Here is a 26,681-nt window from a genome sequence, read left to right on the forward strand (position 1 = left end):
ATACTTGGGCCACGGGCTTCTACTGGGAATTAAACTTGCAGATCTCTTACAAACGAGTAATGTGGCAAGACTTGCTGTCCAATGAGGTGTCTTATTGAAACGTCCCAGGCCGCTGCGCTTGTCACAGCTGTCCTTTCAGCCGCCTGCACTCACAGTGTATAGCTTTCATTACGAAAATAGAAATTTGTGTCCTAAGTGCTGTTACATTACTAATGCTAAATATTTAATTCCCCAGGGTTCCAATTACAGTTGAGCGCTGGCAACACTGATTCTACTTTTTAATAACAACTGTAAAAGCAATTTGAGCATTTTTCAATTAATTAAATACATAGCGAACGAGTAACCTCTTGTCATTTTGCCCTCCAGGACCTGAGCTAATTGGTGTAGAATAAAATGTTTTGAAAATGAACTGATATTCTGGCCTGTGTGCTATTATTCCATTCAGCTACAGTTGCACCATGAAGTTTGTCTTCTGATAGTTACAGTCCTTCAGCATCTGGAGAAAGTACCTGGTTTGCTTCCATTTAGGGCCAAGCTGAAAGTGGAACCCGGAACCCTAGCAGCACGGAGAATATCTGCACCATGTGCAGCTCAGTGTAGGGCTCCAACGCGGGCAGCCCCCCGGCCGCGAGTTTTTACCATCCAGTGTAAACTTTTTGAAAGTAACTCAAAAGAACACCTATCTTTAATTATATTCACACAAAAGCTCGAAACTAAACTTTTAGATTTCTTTTTTTATTTTTCCACAAGAGAAATTTTTAAAATTGAATGCCTGGGAAAGTCCTTCTTCTTGAAATATTTTCTTGCAGTTTCTTGTTTTGCCATAGAACAACATCATAAATAAGCTCCAAATTGATGTCTCAGCTGAGAAGGAGGATCATAAATGAAGATGCCATACTTAGAATGGATCTTTTTCTGAAGAAAGGTGAAATGCAGCTAAGAGGCCGTCTCTAGTTGAGGCTGACAGGTGTTCCTCAGGCTGTGGGTCTTGATTGGCCATAATCTGAAATCCATGCCAGAAAAGCCAATGCCTTCCCAGCAGCTGTCTGTCTAGCAGAGATGATCCCCGAAACAGGTTTCACTGAATTAGGAGTCTCGGCAGAAGCACTGTGACTTGGGGAGGAAGCACTGAAAGTGAAACTAATCACTCTGGGAGAGAGGGAAAAAATAATAGAGAAAATTTAATCATTTCCATACCAATCTTTAGGGTTTAAATCTTTAATATTTCTAAGATTATAGTAACATCTTTGAGAAATGAATCTTAATTACAGGATTAGCATGGTAGTACCAGTCAGTTAATATAAATAGATCAGTCTCAATTGCCAATCTTTTTTAGACTAAAGTGGATAATGAGGGCTTTTTACAATTCTGGGGTTGAGTTGACTTCTCAAGAACTAATGTCAAGATCACTGGAAAATACACATGGTCACACAGAAATGAAAAGAAAAATATCAATCTGTTGAAGGTTTATTGAAGTATTAATTTATATGGACTGTAACATCTTAATAGACTACTGGCTTAATACATTCTATCATTAACAATTCTTTTTTTTTTTTTTTTTTTTTTTTTTTTTTTTGTCTTTTTGAGACAGGACCTCCTGTTCCAGCTGGCCTGGATCTCGCTATGTGGCCTCCACTGAGTGCCAGGATCAAAGGTCCAATCAGCTTTTATCATTAACAATTCTTAAAACAATAGGCCATAGAATATGTAAATAAGGAGCTGTGGGAACACCTAAAGGATCTGCTGCCAATGACTAGAGCAGATCCCCAGGACCCACATGGTGGAAGGAAAGAACTGACTCCTCCAAGTTGTCTTCTGATCTCCACATGCACAGACAGGCGTGCACACAAAGCAAAAAATGTTTAAATCTTGTAAATGATGTAGCAAATCCATATATACAAATTATTATTTGCCAAAAGTACTTATCTTTTCCAGCCCCTCAAAAAACTTTATTTTTAAACTGAAAAGAAAATGTGCACTTTCAACATAAGAGATTCAGATATGGTTTGTACTAAGAAATGTGTTGGGTGTTAGGGATGCAGCTCAGGAGCGTGCTTACCTAGTATGTTTGAGACCCTAAGTTCAAGCCCCAGTACTGAGAAAAAGGAAAGAAAGAAAGGAGTTGGAGTTTATTCCCCCATGCATGCGTTTCTAGTTTTAAGGAATAATAACTGTATTAAGTGACTACTCGTATATGGCTAAGGCTGGGTGTGACAGTAGACACCTATGATCCCAGCACTTAGGAGGCCGGAGGCTCATAGTCGCATTTCGCCATACTTCAGAAAGATTCATTTTAAGTGTGGAATCTCAAACTGAAGGTCAGTCTGGGCTGCACAGACAGATTCTCTCTCAAAACAACAAAGAGACAAATACATGCCCCAAACAAAACTAAACAAAATAATACCTAGCTCTCTAAAAGCATTGGACCATTCTCTACAGTAATAATTAAAGTCACTATATTTAGTATCAATGTCCCCAAGTTATTGCACCCAGTCAGTTGCAGTCAGTCATCAGATCCACACGAGTACTCTTCTGCCTTGTCTCATAGCCAGAGGAGGACGAGACATCTCTTGAGATGACAAGCCCTGGGATCAAGTTCCCCTTCTTCCTTCCCTCAGTGTGACCTGGTACTCCATGTACACAGAGGGCTTAGAAGCCCAATCTACACAGTCAGAACTAGGCCTTACTGGTTACTCACCTAATGCGTACTTAGGAGTAGTAAAGATACCCCACTGGCCTTGAAAGCAGAGGATCTAGGCCCATCAAGGAATGTCAACAGCTAACAGTGGTGTATGACTTGGGGCCGGTCTCTTGATGCTTAGGCTTACTGGTCTTCCAGCTCAGACAGGAGGACAGTTTAAATTCTTCATGTTCTGAAGACTTGACGAGACAAGCCACTGAAGACTCTGGAGGAGCCAAAAAGGAGCAGAACAATGGGGAATCTCCAAATGTTGTGAGGTACTTCACCAGAGGACTTCCAGCAAAAGGTAGATGGAATGTGCAATGCGTCATAATAACATGCACAATAAAAAGGGAGATCAAGAGTCATCACAGGCCTTGCAGGAGCTTTTTTAGAATTAAAGGTTTTAGCTTTAGTCTCAAAAGAGTACAAGCCAAAAGAAGGGATTTCTAAGAGAAGGAAAAGGACGGAATGTGGCTCGGTGGTAAAGCTCGTGCCTAGCATGCACAAGGTCTTCTGTTCCATCACCATCCCCATAAAGACTGAGAAGGGGAACTGACAAGATAGAAAGCATCACTATACAGACACTGTAAACTTTAATGAGATCTGTTTCAAACCTGACTTCCTTATTCTAGAGTGTGTTCAACTGGTCCTCTTAGGTCTGATGCTTAAAGCCCACCCTCCCCTGACTAGAATGGGCCTTGCAGAGCTCTAGAATCTCAAGTATGGGAGGGGAGAAGTCTGGGCAGGTCCTTAACCTGCCAGTGGAGTAGCCAAAATACACAGAACTGCATGTTGGCACTTAAGTCTTCTGGGAAGACTGGGTATTTGCAAGTGACTGTACCATATCAGAGACTCAAGTGCTATTTCCTTAACTTGTTACTCACTGGTCTCCAAGTCCTCAGGAGCCTAAAAGCAGCAGTTTGAAGGGCATATAGAGAACTACAGGCAGGGCCAGAAGAAATAAAGCTGGCAGCAATGGAGGATACAGGACTGGTTTAAGAAGTGTTGAGGAGAACTAAAAACAAACAAAACAAACCCAACAAAACACAATAAGACACCCAGTCCTCCAATGAGGACAGTATTACTATCAGCACTCAGTAAGGCTCCATCCATTGTTTAAGAAAAAGGTAGATAGCCTCTATCTTAGAAATAACTCCAACACAGTTAATGCCAATTCTTAAGACCTGGCTCTCTTGTAAAACCTCCCTGAAGGCTGCAGAATCAGGGTTGTTTTACTGTACTTAGATAGTTCTATGGTTAATGTACTGCGGTGTAAATAAATATAGCTTAGCCTAAGCATCTCCACTGAAAATATGTATGCCATAAAATGACAAATAAAATAGGTCAATAACTAAACCCACAGTAAATAGCTCAAGCAGAACCACGCATAGCATTAGAATGAACTAAGATAAACTAGCCCTCTTCAAAATTGAGGATAAATTATTCACAATGGAATTTTAAAATGAAAAACTAGATGTCCAGGGTAAGCAGTGAGAAGAAATGTATGAACTTGTGAACTTACACACACTAAAGTGAGAAGCTTTAGGAAAACAAACAGCTTGCACATTTGTGTGATGGCCAACTAATAATCCACACTATTCTAGTTTAATTTTCCATTATAAAGACAAAGTAGGGGCTCAATAAATTGTCCCTGAGCAGAAATGCAATTTACAAGTTGCTTAAATGCAAGATATGTAAATATATCAGGCTTATCATCAACTTTCTTAGAGGATGTTTTAGAGATTGAAAACATGAAGCAAGGAAAAATAAGTATCTGAAATTTAAACCCACTGAAGTTTCTACTGCACACATTGATTGCGGCATGTGTGGAGGCAAAGGCTCCTGGGCAATTCCCTGTTGTGTTTTCACAGTCGCTGATCTGAAGACACCCAGAAGAGCACCAGGAGATGATGAGGCAAAGTCACTGGAGCCCCAGTTTGCAGCCCCCACTGCGTCCATGCTATGTGGTCCCATTTAGTCAGGCTGACAAAGGATGTCCTGATTTGTAGCTTTGGAGACATGGCATCAAGGTGACCTCCATGGAGCCTTCTGGAGGCACAGGAGGCAGCAAATGGTCATACATATCACAAACAAGCCTCCTTCATTGCCTTCCCTGGTAGCACTCAGGTCAGGGCTTACATGGTTTGGTTTGGCTCTTTTGGGTTTTAATACACATGGTACTATAGTCTGCATCTGAAATGTCCTCAAAGGCCCCTGGGGAAAGGCTTGATTCTCTACCGTAGTACTAGAAGCAAAGGACCCTGAGAGAGATGGGGCCTGGTGAGAGGTCTGAGGTCATCAGATACGTGCCCTTCAGGGGAATACTGGTACCCCAGCTCCATCCTCTTTCTCTTTTCATGTCCTGGGTTTGAGGTGAGAACTCCTGCTCTACCATGTGCTTCCACCATGATGTATTGCCTTGCCACAAGCCCCACAGCAATAGGGCCAATAGATCACAGACTGAAACCTCCAAAACTGTGAGCCAAAATCTTTTCTCTGTATTTCTTCATTATCTCTGTTATTTATTATAGTAAGTGGAAGCTAACAAACACAGCTATTCAGTTTGGGCATTCAGTAGAATGTGTCACTGAAGGGATCAGCATGTTCACCTTTAATGGGTACTGGCTTAATTTATATTTTTCTGTACCACCTGCTGCTCACAAGCTCAAAAGCATTCATAACTTTTGTCTTTGATTTTCTTTCTTTTAGGGGGGTGGGGAGGCCTGAGGCTTGCTATGTAGACCAGGCTGGCCTGGATCTCATTCAGATCTGCCTGCTTCTGCCTCTCCAAGTGTTGGGATTAAAGGTGTATGCCACCACTCCTGGCAACCTTTGCTTTTGAATGGGCTGTGGATCATGGCTTAATCACCTCACCATGGACATGGTCATCACCTTGGTTCATGACCAGCTAAACTCTACTCTCCAGGTTTAAAATTCACACAGATCATCATGGTACACTTAAAAATAAAAAGGAAAACAGGAAGACATTAAGAGATGGGTGATTTTGCCAAGAAAGGGTGAGGGGAAGAAGGGCATTGTGAATGGAAGAGGCGAGACTCTCAGGTGTAGAGGCAGTCATTGTGTCAACTCTAGGATACCCCAGGGAGGGGGGCCAAATTAAAAGGTAAGGGAGGGGCTATGAATGAAGCTGAGAAGTAAGGGCAGGAAGGTGTCTCTGAAGGATTAAGTCAGTGCATGGTGACAGAATCTCATTTTAGGATGATCCCTCTGATAGCAAGGTAAGACGATAGGAATGGGTGATTTGTGCTCTCCCCACCAAGCCCACTCTGAAAACCCTCAACTCTCCTTCCCTGAGCATCCAGAGTATGACTGTGCCCAGACTCTTAAGTACCTCTGTGACAACTTCAAGGATGAGTTGTTTTATCCAAAATCCTCATGTTCTTGACTCTCTCCTGGTCCCATGCTCACCATCTGTGGAACGGATCAACTCTTTGTGTCCTCTGTTTTGTCTTGAAGTTTTAATCTGGAGTGTTAGACAATTTTCTGTCACTGTAACAAGATCCCAAAGAAAGAGACTTACAAGGAGGAAAGGCTTATTTTGGCTCAGAGTTCTAAAGTGTTCAGTTGGCTCCAGGGGGTTGGACCTATGATTGGGTAACACATTCTCAGCAAGAGGGCATAATAAAAAGAAATCTCTTATATCACAAGTCAGGGAATGAAGAGGAAGAGAACAGAGTCCCACATCTCTTTTGAGTCAAGCCACCAATGACCTATGGGTCTTCCCTAGGCTTTGCCCCCCTCCCCAATTCCCTGGGGACCACGCTAGTACTGAGGTCTTGAGGAACATCTAGAATCCAAAGTACAGCAGCTGTGGAGAGAGAAATTCATACATCACAGAATCACAAACTAGGGTATTGGGGCAATGTCAAATTATAAGCCACTTTGATTTGGTTTTGATGACAAGTTGACAAAATTGTGCAAAAGTTTTCAGCCTGGCATAAAAGGGTTCAAAAGTGCCCCTACGAAATAAAGACTGAACAAACTGAAGAGTCAATGACTTCTTACAAATCTGAAGTGAGAGGGAAAAATGCTATGCCCCAAATTAGAATGACAGAGAGGCAGACACAGAGAATGACTAATCATAGCAGGGACCTCTGTGGAAACAAGACCAGAACTGTACATTACTAGCTTCTGGAGATTTGTGTGTAAATACGACAAGGAAGAACTCAGGGAAACCAGGCAGCCAGAGCCCCACACTGTTACGGTTTCCCTCCTGGAGGTTCTCCAGGTTACCAGAGTGAATACTGGAGATACATCTTCCTTAGGCTTCTGGCAGGGGATGGGAAGGATATCACTGTGAAACACAGCAAGACATTCTATTCCATTCTGTTCCTACTAACAAGATCTGCCCAGCAGAACTACGGAACTAAGTCTAACCTGCAGGGTTCCATCAGTCACAGCCCAGATGACACAAAATCAGGTTCCTCTGAGCTTCCAAAACACCAAGCTCTGGCTTACCTGATCATCCTGCCCCACCTAGGAGGCTAGCAGAAGATACAGAAATAAAATATGAATACAATAATGACCAAGAATTTCCCCCAAATGAACATGAGACACCAAACCATGTATCCAAGAAGCTCAGCGAATACCCAGTAGGACAAATGCTGAGCAAAGAAACTATCTACACCAAGACCCATCACGCTCAAAAACAGAAGATCAAGGGAAAACAAATGGAAAGAAGCCAGATAGAAAGATCTGACCCAAACGGCAAAGGTAAGAATTATGTCTAACTTTTCCTCAGAGACTGTAAATGCTGAGAGTTTAGTAGAACATTTAAAGTGCCGAGAGTAAAAACTGCACAATTAGGAATTCAACACTCTGCAAAATTATCCTTCAAAATTAAAGGAGAAATAAAATGGTTCTCAGACAGAAAATGAGGGAATATGTTGTCAACCCAAGACCTGCTCTGAAATGTTCAAAGAGGCAGGGCATGGTGGAATATGTTGTCAACCCAAGACCTGCTCTGAAATGTTCAAAGAGGCAGGGCATGGTGGCACACACACTAAATTCCAACACTTAACAGGCAGAGGCTGTCGGGGTTCTCTGTCTTCAAGGCTAGCCTAGTCCACTGCAGGCCAGCCTGAGGTATATAGTGAGGATCTGTCTCTAAAGACAACAGTTAACAGAAATTCTTTAGAGAACAAGGAAAATTGTGTAGGTCAAAAAGTTGGGTCTACATTAAAAAAAAAAAAAAAGAAGAACATCAAAAGGAGTAAATGAATGTAAAATTAAAAGTTCGACTTAACTGCTATGATACATAGCACTGTCAGAACAGTGATCTGATAGCTGGGTTGCTGGGGCAGAGGTGTGCTATGAATTATGACGACACAAGGAAGGCAGAAGAGGTGGCTACGGTGGAGACAGAGGAGGCCAGTTGAAGTCTCACACCTGCTTGCAGGCAATGGAGAGTGTTGAGGTGGAGGGCAGTGTGTCAGGGTAACCATCCTGCGGGTAGGTACACAAAAGGAGGTGTCCAGCAAAAGTGACAGAGCCAGATCCAAGATGGAGCCTGGCAGCAACAGCAGAAGCCAGGGACACTGCCACACTAGAACACCAGGTGGCACAGGATCTGTGACAGGCTTGTGCAGACAGCATCCCAGAAGTGCAGTGGCTAAGGAGGCAACATTCCCAGTGGTATACGAGGCAGATCTAAAGAGGCTAAGGGAAAAAGTGCACAGAGAGAAAGTATTTTAAGACATAAAAGGGAAGAAATTAGGAGCAAGCAGGAGGAGGAAACAAGCGACTGGCTGATGAGGAAGGGCGCCTGTTCCTATGAGGAGTGAATGACAGGTAAGACCGGTTCAGAAGACACAAAGAATATATCATGATTTGCTTAGAATGCTTCATTTGGTTTTACAACTTGAAGTCTGCATTAGTTCAGCTTCCTAGTGGGCTTCAAGGTTTTCAAAATGACAATCTGAAGGCAGTAGCCAAGGGCTCCCCCTTCCTTCTGACTCTAAAGCCCAAGAGTCCAATCTCTTTCTGTTTTGGTCTTCATCCTTTTGAGACAACAGGCCACACACCTCCTTCTCCCTCATCCTCTCAGGAACAAACAGCATCTCCTGCCTCTCTCTGGTCCTGTTCCCTGCTTGGTCCTCCTTGAGCGAGACAGGCCAGCACGGGTCCTCTGGTCCCATCTCTGATCTTGCCAGTGTCCTCTGCAGGTGAGGGCTCATCTCATGGGGCTTCAGAGTCCTCAATCACTCTCACTGTACAGGTTAATCAGATAAGCAGATGAAGGTGAGTGCTAAAAGGAACTACCTCCAGGGCTTACAGCCCACCCACTTCACTAGTGCCTCAGGAGGAAAGGACCCTGGCTACTGTGGCCAGCACACTACAGCCATGCCTGGCACCCAGGACCTAGTAGGTGCTGAATGAGATGAGCAGCAGACCATTCCAGGAAACAGCCAGACAACACTCCATCAAAACCAGAATGACCCAAGCATGGTGGCACACATCTATGATCCCAACACCAGGGAGACAGAGGCAAGAGGACTGCCAGATCTAGGCCAATCTGGTTTCTTATATAATTGAAATTCCTATACTTATTTAAATATTCTCTTTCCTTCCCTCACATACTTCTGAATCCCAATAATGGCCAATATTAGACAGACTGTCTCAAGACCTGTTTTACGTAGGACCATTACATCTCTATGAAATCACACACACACACACACACACACACAAATAAAAATACACACAGGAAGGAAAACACAAACACACATACACAAAATACAAAATGCATATATGTATTCACATACAAATACATATATAGTGATGCCACAAACATACATATACACACACAAATACACAGACACAACCCCCCACACTAACAAATGAAAGAAAATACGTTTCCTGAAAAATCTGCCCTTCACCAGGAAAGAAAAGCGTACCAATACGAAAAACAAATGAAAATCCCAGAGCCTTCCACCAGAACCTCAAAACCAACTTGGGCCTTGTCCCTCCTGGGCTCCTTCTCAAAGTGTGACCACTGTGACCTTGCTGCCAGCTCTCTGGCTGCCCTTTACCACGTGCTATTCCTCTGCTCTCCAAGGTAGTCAGGCCCAAAGTTCTTCTTTCTGGCATATGGGCGTCTCAAAAACTTCTAAATCTCTTTGCATGCTGGGAACTCAAACAGCTGCTAACCCTAGGCCAGGCATGGTGGTGCACACCTTTAATTCCAGTACTCAGGAAGCACAGACAGGCAGATCTCAGTGAGTTTCAGGCCAGTAGGGACTACATGAGACTCTCTTTCAAAACAAAACAAGACGAAAGAACAAAACTAAACACAAAATTCCCCCGACAAACAAGCCAAACAAACAAAACAAACAAATGAAACCCTGTTCATCTCTTGCTTCCATAACCCCTTAGGAAGTCCTAACTGGCCGGCTGGCTGCAGTGACACGGTGAGTACTTCACTAGTGCTCCTGAGGCCCCAGCTCCATCCCTAGCACTGCAGGAAAAATAAGTTACCAGAACAAAAAGAAAGGGAGAGAGAGAGGGAAGGAAGGAGTAAGAGATGGAGGGAAGGGAAGGAAGAAGGAAGGAAGGGAGACAGGGAGGGAGGGAAGAAGGGAGCGAAATCCTAAGTGGCTTCTCAGCACCCAGCTTGCTGCAGCCATGCCAGCCTCCAGCGCATTCCCCATGCTAAGGCCAAAGTGACACCTTTAAACCACAGACCTGGTCACGTAAATATGTGAAGCCTTAAGGGCTGCCAGCTGGTAACATGAAGCCCAGAGTGCTTAGCCAGTCACATCCAAGCCTTCTGGGCCTGGCCAGCCTGCTCTCTGTCTACACATGCTCCTATGCTCTACCCAGACTGAACTTCTCTAGGATTCTCCTGTCTTTGGTACTTGCTCCCCTTGTCAGGAGCCTGCTTTCGCTCAGCCCAATGATCCAGAATCTCCCAGAAGCCTTCCTGGATCTATCCCTCTCTCCTTCTCCATGGGTTTGACTGAGAACTGTGTCCCTGTGCTCTTGTGCTCCTGGACACCTGGTCTTGCATCATGTCAAGGCTAAAATGCAGCCTTGTCTCCCTAGGTGACACTAAGCTGGGGTTCTACAGGGCCAAAGACAGCCTGCTATCACCAATTTACCTCCTTAGCCTCATAGCTGCTTTGTGGAGTTAGGAAAGAGGCCCAGGTTTCCCTGAATTACCATAACGTAAAGCACAGCAGAAATTCAGTCTGAGACAACACACTGATGCTTGGGAAGAAGTCACTTCACCTTCCTGGGCCTCAGTTTCCTCATCTGAAAAACAAATCACCTTTAGAAGCCAGCCAGTGTAAATAGCCTCCTAGTTCTATGACCTGAGTGTGAAAGAATTTTGAAGACTGCTGGGGAAAACGAACTGGCTACTAGTGTTCCAGCTAAGCGTCAGTACATCTGTACATCAAGTTTGAAGATGCTAAGTTGGGTTAAAAGACTTCGGCACTAAGATACTCTGAAACCATCTTGTAAACAAATACACACACATATGGCCTGGTAGTTTAAAAGAATATGCAGAGAGCATAACAATCTTTACAGTCAGAAATTTTCATGATGACTAATCTGTGACTTACAGTATTTGTGATAAAAAATATCTAAAATTGCACTGTTTACCTTCAGTTTTTAACTAGTATATATATTAACAGAATGACAAGATGACACCCCATCTTGTGGCAGTCTGTACTTGGAAGTTTTAAGTCTCTGGCTTCATGCAGCCTTTTCATAAAACAATTCATTTTGACCTCGTGGGCAAGGCCATATGGTTGAATCAATATTATTACTAAATATAACATCCTGAGTATCTTAATTTTAATGTCTTTTATAACCACACTGATTAAGGCTGTGACTCATATAAATTTAAAGAAACTCAGCCAGTCTTGATGACATAGACCTATAATATCAGATACTCAAGAGGTAGAGGCAGGATTGCAAACTCCAGGGTTAGCCTGGGCAAATTAGTGAGACTCTGCCTCAAAACATAAAGTAAAAAAAAAAAAAACTGGATGTGGTAGCACACACCTTTAATCCCAGTACTCAGGAGGCAGATGCAGGTGGATCTCTGGGAGTTGGAGGCCAGCCTGGTCTACATATCTAGTTCTAGGCCAGGTGGACCCTGATCACAAAAAAAGAATAAACAAAATAGAACAATAAAAATAAATAAATAAAAAGTAAAGAGAGATGGGAATATAGCCTAGCATGTGCAAGACACTGGGTTCAATCCCTACTAAGGGGTGGGTGGCTTTTCCAAATTCACTTACGGGGCTTATACCATATCAAAGCTCCTAAGATTGGACAGATGTTTACCAAAGGCTCTTAGCATTCTCTTACAATGCTGTACTTAAATATGCACACTTGCTTTTTCTTCACTTGCTCAAATTTCTAGGCAAAGCTATTTGATTTGTATACAATCTTATGCAAGTAGTCTTTAAGCACCTTTTTATCTATATGTGATCTTAGTTTTAATTTTGAAGCTCTTCTAAAAGAGCTTTAAGTTCTTTTGTGGTTTTAAGTCTATTATAAACTAAAATTTGAAAAGCAGTATAGTCTTATAGATTTGGTATTTAAGACACAGAAAGTACAAAGGATTCCTTAGCAAATATAAAAGAAGGAAAATCAATGGAGCCTCCTAACCCTGAAGGATTCTTCCAAGAGTCAGGTTTATGATGAAAAACATCTATGTGATTTGTGCTCAGACCCACATATTCACTTATTGTGGTGCTGGGGTAGAACTCCAGGCCTCACATGTGCTGGGTAAAGATCTACTATAGAGCTCCACCTCCAGCTCGCAAATCTGCACACATAAATTCAAGTGTTACCCTTTTAGAGAAGGGTAACTTCTGGTGAGTTCAGAAAAGCATAGAGAACTGTTAAATAGATTTCTGGGCAAGGGCAGACCCTTTGATGCCTCAAGGAATCCTGGCCAGACTGGATTGATCCCACTCCACTTACCTGCAATGGTGCTCCAGCTTGCATCCCCCTTTATAGCTGCTCTCCTCCAAGTCACATGAAGCTCCTTCAGAACACATCGGTCTCTTTCTGTGGGGCTGCTTCGTCACCTTCATCAGTACTAGTGTCTCTCTCAAATTTTGGGTTTCTAATAATGCATCATCTTGTGGGTTCCTGTTTCTTTTGACATTTCTCCTGTCTGCACTCTCAATCCAGGAGCTATGATAATCAACGAGGGAGCAGGAGGATGCAATGACTTCTTTGCTGTTAGGGTCCCAGTGTCTGAAACTGCTACTGCAGTGGATAAATACTCTAGTGCCTTCTTCACAAATCAATGACTGTACTGGCATCTAAAGATTCTGTGTATGCATCTCATCTTTTATCTGTGTCATTTTTAAAAACAAGGAATATTACCCTATTCCTTTTCATTACTATGGCCATGACCACAGTGGGTTAAAGATAAAACCTTTAAAAGACTGGCGTATACTGAGTCTTGCTCTTCACTCAAAAAAGTTAAAAAGGATCACTGGAACCAGTTAACTACATAAAATGCTTCTTAAGAAGACAAAGATTAGTGTCACATAGTTACATGTCACATAAGAGTTTTAATGTCAATATAAATGATAGCAAATTAATATAAAAATGACTCCAAGTCTTCCCCAAACATCGCACATGGCTTTTGCACCATGTCTCAGTAAGTGTAATACAACTCAGTATAATTCCCTCAGGGGCTTGGTCGGCATTGACTATTTCTTCCACTAAGCATTGTGTAAAGTAGAGTCATTTTAAAGGAACATGTAGCAGAAAAGAATTGCTTTTTGTTTTTTTTAGTTCTTTCTTTTTTTATTAAAAGTTTTATTTACTTTTATTATTTTTTTATGTGTATGAGTATTTTGCCTGTATGTATGTGTATGTAATGCCCAAAGAAGTCAGAAGAGGGCATCAGATCCCCTGGAAATGGAGTTATGGATGGTCATTACCTGCCATGTGGGTGCTGGGAACAGAACCCAGGTCCTGTGTAAGAGCGGTCAGTGCTGTTAGCCACTAAGCCATCTCTCTAGCCCGGGTTCTTTCTCTTTTTAACTAAGTGCATGCAGCTACATTAAAAGAGCATTTTCTGCAACATCACAGAAATTCCACCATGCAGGCTACCTTACAAGTATAACCGCAGGTGAGATGGAGTGGCCAAAGTGGGAGTCCATGGACTCAGAAGCCACAGTGCATCCTTGATGCCAAGTTTTTGGAAAACTGCCCCAAATTTCTCCAAGTAACTTCAATGTGGCAGTCTCAACTCTATAGCCTGCTATGTGTGTCTACCTATATTTCCATAAACAGGGATTGTTTACCAAGAAAATATTATTTAAAAAGCATTTTTTTTTAAGTTAGAACAAAACCGAGTCTCTAAAACAATGTTTTCTTATATTTGGCTACAAGTAATTTAAGATAGTCTAAACATTTTAAAGTCATTAACAAATGAGTTAATATAAAAATCCCACAGAAATGTAGACATTCTCTTTGCCTTATTCCATCTCCCAAAAATCAATTACAGTCTGAAAAAGAAATCATCTACAGAATACAGTGCAATCCACAATTTCACCACTGGCCATTCATCCAGGAAAATGAAACTTATATTCACACAGAACTGCAGTTTTATTTGTACTAGTCAAAACCCAGAACCAACTCTCAAATCCCAACCATGAAGGGTTAAACTGTGGTAATCCTACGCCATGGACTGGTACTCAACCAAAAACACCAATGACCAAGCAAACAACAAAAACAATAAAAAAGACACACACAAGCTGAACCCCCATAAAACAAGCCCACCCCAAAGGTTACCTGCTTTAATTCCATAGACATCATCATAGAAATGGAGGACAGATGAGTAGTTGCTGGGACTGGGGAGGTGGGAAGTAGGTATGGCCATAAGAGGGTAAGATAAGGCCTTTGTGGTGAGGGACATGAGCCATATCCTGATTGCTCAACATCATCATCTAGGCTGTGACATTAAATACTGTTTCAGGATATTACTATTGGGAAAAACTGGGTACAGAGCTCAAGGGCCTCTCTATTTTTTGTGTAACTGAAAATGAATCTACAATTATCTCAAAATACAAAGTTTAATTAAAATAAAAACTAAGAAGGAAAACATTCTAACTACTGAATTCACAATGCAACACTGGGGGCTAAGCTTCAGAAATCACCCCAGCACTTTTTAACAATGAAGGAGGTGAATGAAGTGCTAGCTGGGCCACTCACACAAAACCCACAGCAATTTCTACACGTCAGGCATCTCAAGCCTCCTGGTTCCCTGCCTAGGGGTCATCTCTGTCTAGACACACACCATCTTGGTTCCCATCACAAGGGCTGGAGACCTCCTCTGTAGACTAATCCTTCCCTTTCCTACTGAAGCTATAGGACTCCAACTCTGATAACGAATTCCCCAATGGCAAGGGAGTTGGTTACTGCTATCCAAAGGGAGAAGGGATGCAAGCCTTCTTTAAATAAATCTGATGTTCTTACATACAATGAATGCTTTGCCAGGTGAGGCATTTTTTTCTAGAATCTGAATCGCACTAATAGACATGTCAGGAGGAAATGTTCTATTCCAGGGGGACTAATACAGAGAATTAAATACATATAAAGAGATACTTGTCATCTTTTTTCTCCCATAAGAATAACAGAGGCACATTAGAAAGGGATTTAAAACCTACCTAATGATATCTGATTGCTTGAAGAATCACAATGGCAAAAGGCTTTTTAAACTTTTTTTTCAAGCATCAATACTCATTCAATCCAACATAGACATTTTAGAAAAAGAATTAACATACAGTTTATTCTTTGATTAAAGCAGAAAACATGTAGCAATCCTCTATATCATTAAGCATTTTCAACAAAACTAGTGATCAGGAAGAGCGTAACCTTCTGCATGCAACTGAGGGTTTTAACTAGAGGAATACCATAGTCCATAAATAGCACCATCCAAAGTTCGCCGAAATCACTGCGGCACTTCATTCTCTATATCCTTTGCATCTAGAATGAAACAGGTCTCGGGAAATCTCACACACCAACCGCTGAATCTAAAAAATAAAAAAATCCATTTATTTGTTATGATCACGGTCAGTCCTTAATATCTTATACGCCACTGATTACACTTAACTTGGCCACGCCACTTCATGCTTGGGAGAAGACAAACCACTAATCAATTATGGACACTAATTGAAAATGCTACCTTTCGGAGGCATTTTAATAACTTAGTAATGAGGTGAAGTGTTCCCTCTAACTGCTACTTTAAAATGTTTTCGATTACAAAAATGTCAGCCAGGGTGCATGTAGCCTTTGCAAACACTTGAAGCTGCAGTCTAAATGACTGAACTAGCCCCTGAAAGGGGTGTACAATTCTGCAAGTGGTTGAGGTCACATGGAAAATAGAATTATATGCTAATTTGTTCCTATATTAAGTTATCATAGAAGGTCAGATGAAACACGGTAAAGTGAATTCTGGAAAAAAAATTAACTGAGGAGATTAGTATGTACTATATCAAAGTAAATTGTTTATCTTAATAGATACAAATAAGAAGGATTTGAAAGCAGGGGTCTTTTCTCCTTTACCAAATGTTTTAACTAATTCTATGTATTCAAATGCATAATTTAAAAATATTTTCTATAAATAGTTTTTCCCTAAAGGAGAACTGGGGCAGGACAATGTTTTTTAAGGACAGAAAAGAAAGAGAGAGGGCATAATATTCAAGGGAATAATTTTCTCAAAAGTTTCACTTTACCTACATATTTCTTGAATTCACATAGATAAACTAGTTACATGTACTTCAAAATGAACACAAATGCAAATTAAATGATGGGGTCATGAGGTGCTCACTATAATACTTTGCTTATTTTACTTCCCAATGAACTATATGACAATATAGATGTTTTGCTTAATATACATTTGTCTGAAGAAAGGATACTTTATTTAAAAATCTATTGAGGAAAAAAATCTGTATTTTTTTTTCTTGGAAGCTTTAAGTAATTCTGTGACTTCTAAAAACCATAAAGCAGTAAGTGGCTGAAGGCTGCGGGCTACCAGTTCCATATATTGCAGTGTTGTGCCCTTCGTATCTCTGTATTTCTGAAGTACCTTTAAAGGAAGACAGAAAGAACTTGGGGGCAGGTGATGGCAGGGGAATGAACTCATACAGAGAGACAGCATTTCACAAGGCACCCAAGTTCACTGCAGGACATAACAAGGACAAGTGACAGAGGTTGCCTACACAACACCTTAGGCAAATTCTTGGGGAGAAATGCAAAGCAATAATACTGTGTCCTCAAGCTTATCCTTTTTTCCATTAAGAGATACTTATTTGCACTTTCAATTTCATCTCTGTATTACCAAGGCCGTGTTACCAGGGGTCACAGAGTCATCTGAACTTCCTTAAATCAACCCATTTTTAATTTCTAAAGGGATTTTACCTATTGATTTTAATGATTTTATTAGCTACTATAAAATTAGATGCCCATGAAATATCAGTTTGACATCTCCTTTGAATACTTCCTTTCCTATTAAATGTTACCAACCTAATTTACTGCACTTTCTCCTTACCAAGTTAGAGATGGAGATAACAAGTCAGACCTAAATTTTTTTTACACAACTTGATATATAAACACACAAATATCTATGTCTTCCTATCATTCTTGTTTGAGGGATTCTATGTATTGAGATCTTAATCCATAAAAAGTCAAAGATTACATAAAAGAAGTGAACAAATCTGAAAAAATGAAGATCTGCAATGATGACAAAGAATCAGTACTCGGTGAATTCATCTTCATTCCCAGAGAAAGCAACCTGGAGTGATCAGACACCAAGAGTTGGTTCACCATAAATACAGCACACTAAATACAAAAATCCACGTAGAATCTCTTAATATAATTACAATGTCATTTACAGATGGCTGCATGTATAGCTACATTTTAATGTTGATATTAAAAATATTAAGCCAGTCAAAGATGACACCCAACAAATCAGTGGTTAGTCTATGTCTAAAATGAAGACTCAAGATGTGAGGAGAGCCACTAAAACCAAAGGCACAGCACTTAGACCCCAGTTATCACAAGCAACACCATCTTTCTGGATGGGCAGCTTATAAAAACTGCATTTCCCTAGCTAGCTGAAAAGAATGAAAAGCTTCTTACAACCAGCTAAAAAGAAAGCCTTTACCATGCGCCTTGAAAAAGCTCATTTTCACATTACTCAGGCTTCATTATGCTAAATCAATATTCGTTTAGTCACTGGGGTTATTGACATATTTTAAAATAAAAGTATACCCTTCAGCTACTGCACTCATTACAGGTAATTTGTCTTGTCAGAGAGCAGGGAATATTATCCTAGTCTTTCAGGGGCTGACAGCCCATGGAAATACCTCCCCATGGTTACAACTGTAAATAATTTTAAGGTAAAATATTGAAAAATCAATGACTGTTTCCTGCAATCTGTCACAAACAAATCAATCATAATCTCCACTGCCAGCGAGTATGATTTGAAGGAGATGGGAGCAGATGTAATTCTTGGCTGGAATCTCTCATTTCAAAATCACTTCACATAATGGTGTCATCATTTAAACACTTAACAGTCAGTGCAAACTGCCACTGTAACATTGAGTCAGACAAAACCACCACCAGGAGGAGGAGAAAATGCCATCACTATTATGTTAACAAACATTTAATTTAAATGGTTGGTGCATTAGTAAATTTCCGCTGTGAATGGTTTTACCTGCCCCTTTCACAGCTCAAAATTAATCAAGGCTGCTTTTCCGTGTCTTGACACGTAGGAAGTTAGTCCACAACTCCAACTGTGCTCTCTAAAGCACATGTGCCTTTTATTCTAAAAGCCCATTATAGAGAACAAAATCTTGAATTAACAAATAAGATATTTGGGTTGCAGAATAGTCCATAATTCTATCTGCATAACAATGATAAAAAACAGTGTCAAAGAAATCAAGATTATACTTTTGTGACTTAAAAAGTAGGTAAAAGCTCTCAGATGCCCCAATGTTGAATTTTACACTTCCTGTCTATTAATAAACACCACATTTCAACTTTGTAATATTGTAGCATAATATAAGATGACCAGTAAGACCCAGTCAACTTGAACATTTCCCCGCACTCCAAACAAACTGTACCACAGACTGCCAAATTAAAAGCTGAAGTAATAATAAGCCAACCATGCCAAGTATGAAAGTTGCTCGTGGTCACAATACTGAATCATTGAACAAATGTAAACTCTTTTCCAAATAATCATTTTGATATTGGCATTTCTGGACTACATTTTACTGGTTTCCTCCGCTGCTGACATGGTGTGCGGACTTGAGGGAGAGTCTGAAACGATGCAGCTCTTTTTCTCTCAGGGCCAGCCCAGAATACTATTTGAGGAAAAGATGCTGGAGTCTTTTCTAAAGGTTTGTATTTTCAAATGTGCACCAGGGCCTATAAGGGAAGAAATCAATTTAAGCTATCACATTTCTTACCAATTGCCTAATTATATAATTAGACACCATAAAGCCTTTTACTGTTTTTATTAATAGTCCTCACTAGATATAGGTCAAGGGGCAGATACTTTTTGATGACGAGAAAATTTCTGTATGTTGTTTTTCTTAAAAAGAAAAACAAACACATATAAATAGTATGATAAGGTTAAAGTCTGTGTAAACATTTTTAGACAAAGTAATTGCTCTTCTGCACGGACTGATTTAGAACTGAACCTGCTTGTCAACATAGCAACACAGAGTCAGACGACAGAGCCTCTCCTGAAGATACAGATGGAGCCCAATGTTGTTCTCTGGGCATCTTAGAATTCAATGCCAGCAGTAGGTTTGAAGATGAAAAAGCACACCGGTAAATTATCAAAGCCGCCACCCAGAATGCTGCACAGCCCTGCATTCCATGCGAGTTCCTGCAACAGCTGCAGAGCAGGCAGCAGCCAACCCCGTGCTTGAGAAGGGAAAGGATGAGTCCTGGTGTGGATGTCAGAAAAGTCCAAGAGCTGGGGCTGGAAGCAGGCAAAGAGCCATGGTTCACTCGCTCCAGCCTAGGCCCAGCCAGCCTCTTGTAGGGGCTCTGGATCCCAGCTCCAGCCTGTCCTCACCAGAGCCAAGCTGCCGCTGGTGGTGTCACCCTGGAGAACAAACCCCAGGTGAATGTAACAAAGGAGAGGAGGTAAATGAGGACAGCTGGACAACAGGCTGAGCACATGTCAACCCCAAACTGAAATGTCATCTGCTAGAGCTGTGCAGAACACCATCGCAGATCTAATTCGCAGAAAGGGGCTATTTTAAGGGTGCTGAGTAGGCCGAAATGCTATTTCTCAGCCCTCCCAACAGAGCCCATGGCCCTGGGAGAAGCAGGCTTGGAAAGTTAGCAAAGGAAAGCATAGTTCCCACAGCCCAAATGTAAAGAAACTGCTGTCTACTGGACCAAGTTCTCATATGTAAAGGTGGGGGATCACAGAGAAAAGTGTTCTTGGAAAGAGAAATTATTACCTCCCTGTCTGCCGAATCTCCTTCCATCAGAGAGCACCATGATCCACTATGAACTGTGGTTCTTAAAGAGAAAACAGTCACAGTGAGCTTCATCCCTTTTACTACTTCCTTCCTTCATGGAATTACAATTTAATTACAGAGTCTTCCATTGATTTTATTCCTGGATGGTGCATTTCTCAAAAAGCATAGTCTTCAGCTATTTCCACTAGAGAACATTTACTACAACCTTCTCAATTAATCAGCCCTAACCCACTACTACAGAAAAGATGGTGCTTCCTATTTTTTATTGCCCCCCTCCACATCTATTTCATATAAGAGGAAGAGTTTTGATGCATTTGAATACCTCTAATGAAACATAAATCTGGCTCATAACAGATGTGAAAGTTGACAAATATACACGTTTAGATTTGTCTTCTATTTTTATTCATACATGTACATATGATTATCCTTAGGTGGGAAAAAAAAAAGTCAAAACCAATCCTCTATCAACAACTCTATTACGGTTTAAAAGCAAAACAAAACCCTAAGCTGAAAGGTAAACAAAGAATCAGATTTCTGGCTGTTTAACATTTTCTTTACGTTTGTGCTGTTATGTTTCTAGCTTGCTTTGTATGTTCTAATAAGTAATGAGAATGCAGGTCTATTATTTACAAACAATTAAATAGTTTTTCATATCACAGTCAAGACTACTTTAATGCCTGTGGTCATATTCACAGACAAGAATTTGTCCTATTGAAGGCTAAACTAAGTAGGGTGCCTTCTGTAAAGTTAGGTCTTTTTTTTTTTTGGTTATATAACCATCTTTATTAATAAAATGTTCTGAATAAAATGTTCCATTAGATGACATATTCTACAAAATAATTATTTCCCATAACTTTTCTTATCCACCTATTCAGGTGGATAATAAATGATGTTTTTCACTCGCTGTATATACTCTGTCATTAAGACATCTATGACTGGAGTCTGTGCTAAATTTATTCTTAGAAAAACCAGATCACTAAAGTAATCCCCAAATGTGATTTGGTATAAATAGATTGTTTCCTTTAATAATAATTCTATTTCTTATAATTACAACCTTGGTCTTAATTTTAATGAAAAAACACTTTATAAATTTCACTATCCCAATGGTATCATTCAAATAAATTATCCAATGTAATTCCAAGATAAAAAATAAATAAAATAAATTATTCGGCCACTCAACAAATCAACAATTCTTAAATGCACCGCACCTCTGTTTAGTGCATTAGCAGATTTTTAATAATGAAGGTCTCAGGTGGCATTCTCCAGGTCTGTACTTAGCCTCTATTACTAACACACATACTTCGGTGAAGTCACCTTGGTGATCTTTTGGGCTGCCTCACACGCAGGCACACCCATGGCATGCAGATCTTGGCATGTGCAAGGGAAAATTTCAGGGAACAGGTGAAGAAAACCCCTAGTTTGGAAGTAAACTTAGCTGAAAATATCCAAACGTACCACAGAAGCATTGTATTTATCACCTGTACAGGAAATGGAAATGATTCAGTTTAAGGAAACACAGAAGACTAGCAATACTTTGGGGATATTAGATATGAACATCTAATCTAATTTTCTCCAAGGTATCACTCCAGATTATGGTAAATAAACAAATAAGAGCTGTATCAAGGCATGGAATATCATTAGCTCGAGGAAAGGCTGGAAAAATGGATTACACAAATGACAACTGCAGGAGAAAATTATATTCTCCTCTCCTGAACAAATGTTAAGTGCATCCTCACTAATAAAGACTTAAACTCAAACTACATTACAATATACTGGTTTTCAATTTTGAAGCATCTAAGTTAATTTGCCAAGCTAAATTGTTGCTTAGGTATACTAGAGCTATGAGAACACTGCCAATTTATGCAGAAATAAGTCATCAGTATCACACTTCAGATGAGAGCTGTAAAAGAAAGCCAGTCATTACTGAACAAGGAAAAAAATCATCTCTAGGTTTTACATGTTCCTAGAGATGCACAAGCTGCTATTCTGTAAAGAAAAAATATTCCCTGCCAAAGAGCTAACAAATAAACCAAAAAGAGGTTGAAAATACAGAAGCCAACACAAGGTAGAAATTGAGAAATTGTAAATGCAGAGACGGACTACCAGCAAAACAGGTGCTGCTAGTATAGAATTAAACCAGTTCCAAAGTATGATGCTGTGCTCAGAATCTATTTTAAAGAACACATTCAACTCACAAAGGGTTGCATGATTTCATTCATTTCTAGCTCATCAACTGGAGAACAGTTTAATTTTTCCTAATATTTCTGAACCATATAAACATAGTAATAATTACTTGTGTTATTAATTTTAATGGCTAAGTCACTCATGTTCAGATTCCATCTCTTTAAACACACTATCAAATTTTAAAATAACACATGCATAACAGAATAAGGATGGGAGCTGTAGCTGCCAGAGAAAAAATTTTGATGGGGGTTTGGGGGATAAATAAAGCAATTATTTCAAAATTAAAGCTCTTGTTTCAGTTTCAGCAAACAAATCTAAATAAGTCTTCCTTTGACTTTAGTTTCCCATGTAATTCTAGCCAGCTAATTATCCTGAGTCAAGAGTGAGCTGACTCTACACCTGGCCTTTCCATCACATGCCCACGGTCTCCTCTACTTCCATTTCCTCCTCCTCCTCCTCTGAGGTTCAATATTAAAGGAAAACACATCTTACACAAACGCTGACTGACAGCCAGCCAGCTTCCGGGAAATGGTGAATTACAAAAGGAAGAAATCTTAAGGGTATGAGGTGCGGGGTGAGCCAAGGATAAGTCACCATCAGCATCTCTCTTGCCATTGTTTTTGCTCTAAGAGATTCTGAGTTAGGAGAGTAATATCATTTTAAAGGTTACCTAGATTATGGTCTTGGTTCTCACTAAGACACTATGGTCACTTGCTCATCAGTTCAAATTTGTAATACAAAATGTTGGAGGGAATATTTAAGTTTTTCTCTATTTTCAGAAATGAAAATGAAGCATTCCATATACATTGCAGCTAAGCACTTGATGATATTAAAAGGGAATTGTTTTATGTACACTCAACATGCCTTCCTCTACAGGATTCTGAAGGCTAATGTTTGCCTAGCAGAACAGTGCTGTTTTATCCTTTTCTTTCAAAATTAGACACCATTATTCCACAAAGACAGAGTACAAAGAAAGTCGACACAAAAAGCCACAAGTAGTATTAGAACATGCCAGAACACTTAACATCAAACTATCATTTCTCTCTGAAACTTCTGTTGCCAAACTGCTCACAAAATCTGGAAGCTCAAAACAGGTTTCAAGTGCAATTAAAAGCTCCCAAAACAAAACCCTACAAAAACATGCCCCTTCTCCATTTATAGACAACATTTTCTCTGGATCTTAATTAAGATAACGATGCACACCTGTGTCAACACTCTCTGGCAAGACAGCCTTATCAATCATAATCCTTTAAGTACACTGGAAAACAGCAAAGCGATATGACAGAAGCAATCTGTTGCCTTTCCTGGTGTTGGTGTTGTCTCTCTCCCACAAGAATGATGAGATCTTTAAAATCCAGCAGACCTACTTTTATGAGTCTTTAAAGTTCTAACTGTAAACAGCTATTACACTAAATAAACAGGCGTCACCTCCTTTGCACTCGATGGAAACAGTGACAATCCTGCTTGTCCAAAACTCGAAGAGCAAGCTCCACACCACATCTTGGCAGTACAAGCCAAGTGGATCTTATTTTAAAGCTCTACATTTTAAGAGTTAGGCATAATTGGTTCTGTGCAGACAAGACAAACCAATAAACCTTTGGCAAGTTTTAAAATGAAGTTTAACAGGTCTCCATTAAAAGAAAAAAAAAAAAATCAGAGGGACCTACCCCCTAGCGCAACATGTTTAGAAAGACAGGAAGGCAAAAGAAAAACAAACCGAACAAACAAAAAAACCCTTGGTAACCTGGCATGAGAGGTAGGTCCCACCTCTGTTGGGGGTGTGAGCTTCAGGGACCAGAGGAGACCTGAAACTTACAGCTAACAAGTGACAAGTCCCCAAATGGAAAAGCTGACGAACAGAAAGGGGAAGGGGGAGGGGGATTCTCTCCGGTATCCAAGTTAAAACCTCGCGTTTACCAGCGAGAATATAAAAGCTTTCTTATAAACGCGGAGAAAACCCTCCAGATGCTATCTGCATCCGTCTGCCTGCTAAAGATCAGCCTTCCCGCTCCCTCACACATTAGCACAATTTTGCATCAGACGCCGGCGGCCCTGGCCAGCCGAGCAGCACGGCCAGCAATGTGCAAAAATAAAGTAGAAAATAGAGACATCCTTAAGAAATGAGTCTTAAATTTGACGCAGAGGGGAGGTGACAACCACGCAACACAACCATAAAGTTCTAACTGCTTCAGTATCACGCAGGATTCTCTCCAGTCCTTGACACCAAAACAAACAAAAAACAGTTAAAAGAAAAAAATCAGGGGACAGGGGCCGCCGGGTGGAGAGGCTTGGGGGAGAAGAGCTGCCCGGCGGCTCAGAGTTGGCAGGGTTACGTAATGGATGTCTGCATGACAGACTCGGACTCTCGTGGCACAAACCTCCATGGCTCGCTTTCAGAAGTCGCGGTCCTGGACGAGAGCCGAGACCCAGGCAGCGGGCGGCGCGCACGGAGGGGACACGCCCACGCGCGCCCACCGGCGGACCGCGACACCCACGCGGAGGGTCCCACGCTCTAGCGGTCCACGCGCCGGCCCGGCCGTATCCACGCCGTCTGCTCCGTGCTCGCTCTGCGCGCGGGTCGCGGACGCTCCCTCGTGGCAGGCGCGAGTCCCGGACCGTTAGCGCCCGGCTACGGCGGGCGGAGCCGGGGGCGGCGCGGCCGCGGGAGGCGGGGATCCGCGCGGCAGGGCGGGGAGGCTCCCTCTGCCACCCGGGCCTATCCGGAGCCCAGGAGGGAAGGCCATGGAGGCCGCCCGGCACCGGCCCGCGCTCCCCGAGACTCGCGCCTGGAGGGCCGCTCCGCCTCGCTCGCTCCACGCGGGCTCGCAGGCCTCTAGCTAGCAGCTCCGCTTCGCCTCAGCCGCCGGCTTCTCGTCTCCATGACAATAGCGCAGCCCAAGCCCCTCCCAGCCACGCCCCCTCGGCGCCCGGACTCTAAGCAGAGCGGGCTGCGTCACTAGGAGGCGGGGGCAACGGAAACCACTGTCCAATCAGAGGCGAAGGCAGTGGAAGGGAAGGGCGAGGCTGGCCGAGAGGCTGGCGGGCAATGTAGTCCGCAGGGGTCAGAGCTCTTTGGGGCGGAACCTGCCTCGTGAGCGGACAGTGAGGAGCGCAGTAGCGCGCGTGCGTGAAGGCGCGCTGCCGAGTGGGTGTCCGTGTGCCCAGTGGGTTCCTGAGCGCCAAGGCCGGAGCTCAGCAAATAAAGTGTCCCGCGCGTGAAAATCGTTGCGAGAAACTTTGTGTAGAGTTATGCTCTGGCCTCGCTGTAAAAGGCCACAAAGTGCCGAGTGTGTGGCGCTGCAGCGCCGAGCCCCAGCAGCCGGCCCGCTCCCGGTTCACCAGCGCCCCTGTCTGTCCCGAGCTCCAGTGAGCCGGTGACCCGCGGCGGCGGGAGGTGCAGACGCGGCCAGAGGGTCTGTTTTCTATTCTCACTGTGTGGCTGTGATGGGCAAGCCTGTGACTCAGTGGTGTGTGTTTGCCTTGCCAGAGCTTCGCTGAACAAACAGCGGTTGGGTTGGGCACTGCTCTGTCGAGTGTTTGCAGTGGAACTGGGGCGGGTACGAGTGAGGGGTAAGGCGATTTAGTGGAACAAAAGGGACGAGATCCCGCACCCCGGGTCCCCAGACCTGGCCAGCAGGAGAAACGCTGCTCTACACCAGCGTGGTATTGGGGGCGGCTGGGAGGCCTAGTCCGGTGTAGTCTTCCCTGCCAGGCACTCCATGTCCGCCGCCTTCCCCTCTAGAGAAAGGTCACCCCTCCATCCCGAGTCCCTGCAGTCTCTTCTCTCGCGGTCTGGCAGGGGGAGGTGGAAAGAAGGCCCAGGCCGAGACGTTCGGACGCCAGAGCCTAGGCCTGGCCCTCGCCCACCTGCTGCTGTGGCTGGCGCACTGGGGCCATCCTCCTGGCCTCCCCGCGCCCTGGGCGCATCCATCGGCTCTCCCTGGGATCCTAATTCCGGGTTTCCAGCTCACTCTGGGGACCCCTGGCTGGAGGGAGAAGCCAGTGGGGAGTGGGTGACGAACCACTTCGGAGCCCAGCTCCCCGGAGAACAAGACGTCCGGGAACTTCGCAGTCTGCGGTGGAGTGGAGGGCGCGGAGTGTTCGCCCCAGCACAGCCCAGGGCCTCTTTTTCCCTTTGTGCGGCCGACCTGCCTGACCCGCTACCAGGGGTCCAGACCGCCGCTCGCCCGGAGTTAGCAGAGGAGGAAAGTTGGAAGCAATCGTTGCGCTTGGGATGTGATTGTCATCCTGGGGCCGGCGCTCGCGAGTCTGAGAAAGACAGAGGGAAAGGGAGAGCCGGGGAGGCGGGGGGG

The 26,681-nt window shown here is 42.5% G+C and overlaps 1 long non-coding RNA gene across 5 annotated transcripts; it reads right to left on the reverse strand.

Moving 5' to 3' along the window:
• Positions 1-926: 926 nt before the first annotated feature.
• Positions 927-26,632, reverse strand: LOC108490673. 5 transcript variants are annotated; one of them, XR_003849038.1, is made up of 8 exons: positions 24,747-26,632; positions 15,595-15,714; positions 12,641-12,856; positions 10,862-10,954; positions 8,728-8,913; positions 6,036-6,193; positions 2,699-2,906; positions 927-1,149 (listed from the first exon to the last, which is right to left on the reverse strand). It is a non-coding gene; the product is annotated as an uncharacterized LOC108490673 (long non-coding RNA). The 5 variants fall into 5 exon arrangements; XR_003849040.1 differs by lacking the exon at positions 8,728-8,913; XR_001872373.2 differs by lacking the exons at positions 10,862-10,954; positions 12,641-12,856.
• Positions 26,633-26,681: the final 49 nt, after the last annotated feature.

The sequence above is a fragment of the Nannospalax galili genome, unplaced genomic scaffold (genome assembly GCF_000622305.1).
Source record: "Nannospalax galili isolate Female #2095 unplaced genomic scaffold, S.galili_v1.0 scaffold274, whole genome shotgun sequence".
Taxonomy (NCBI): Eukaryota; Metazoa; Chordata; class Mammalia; order Rodentia; family Spalacidae; genus Nannospalax; species Nannospalax galili.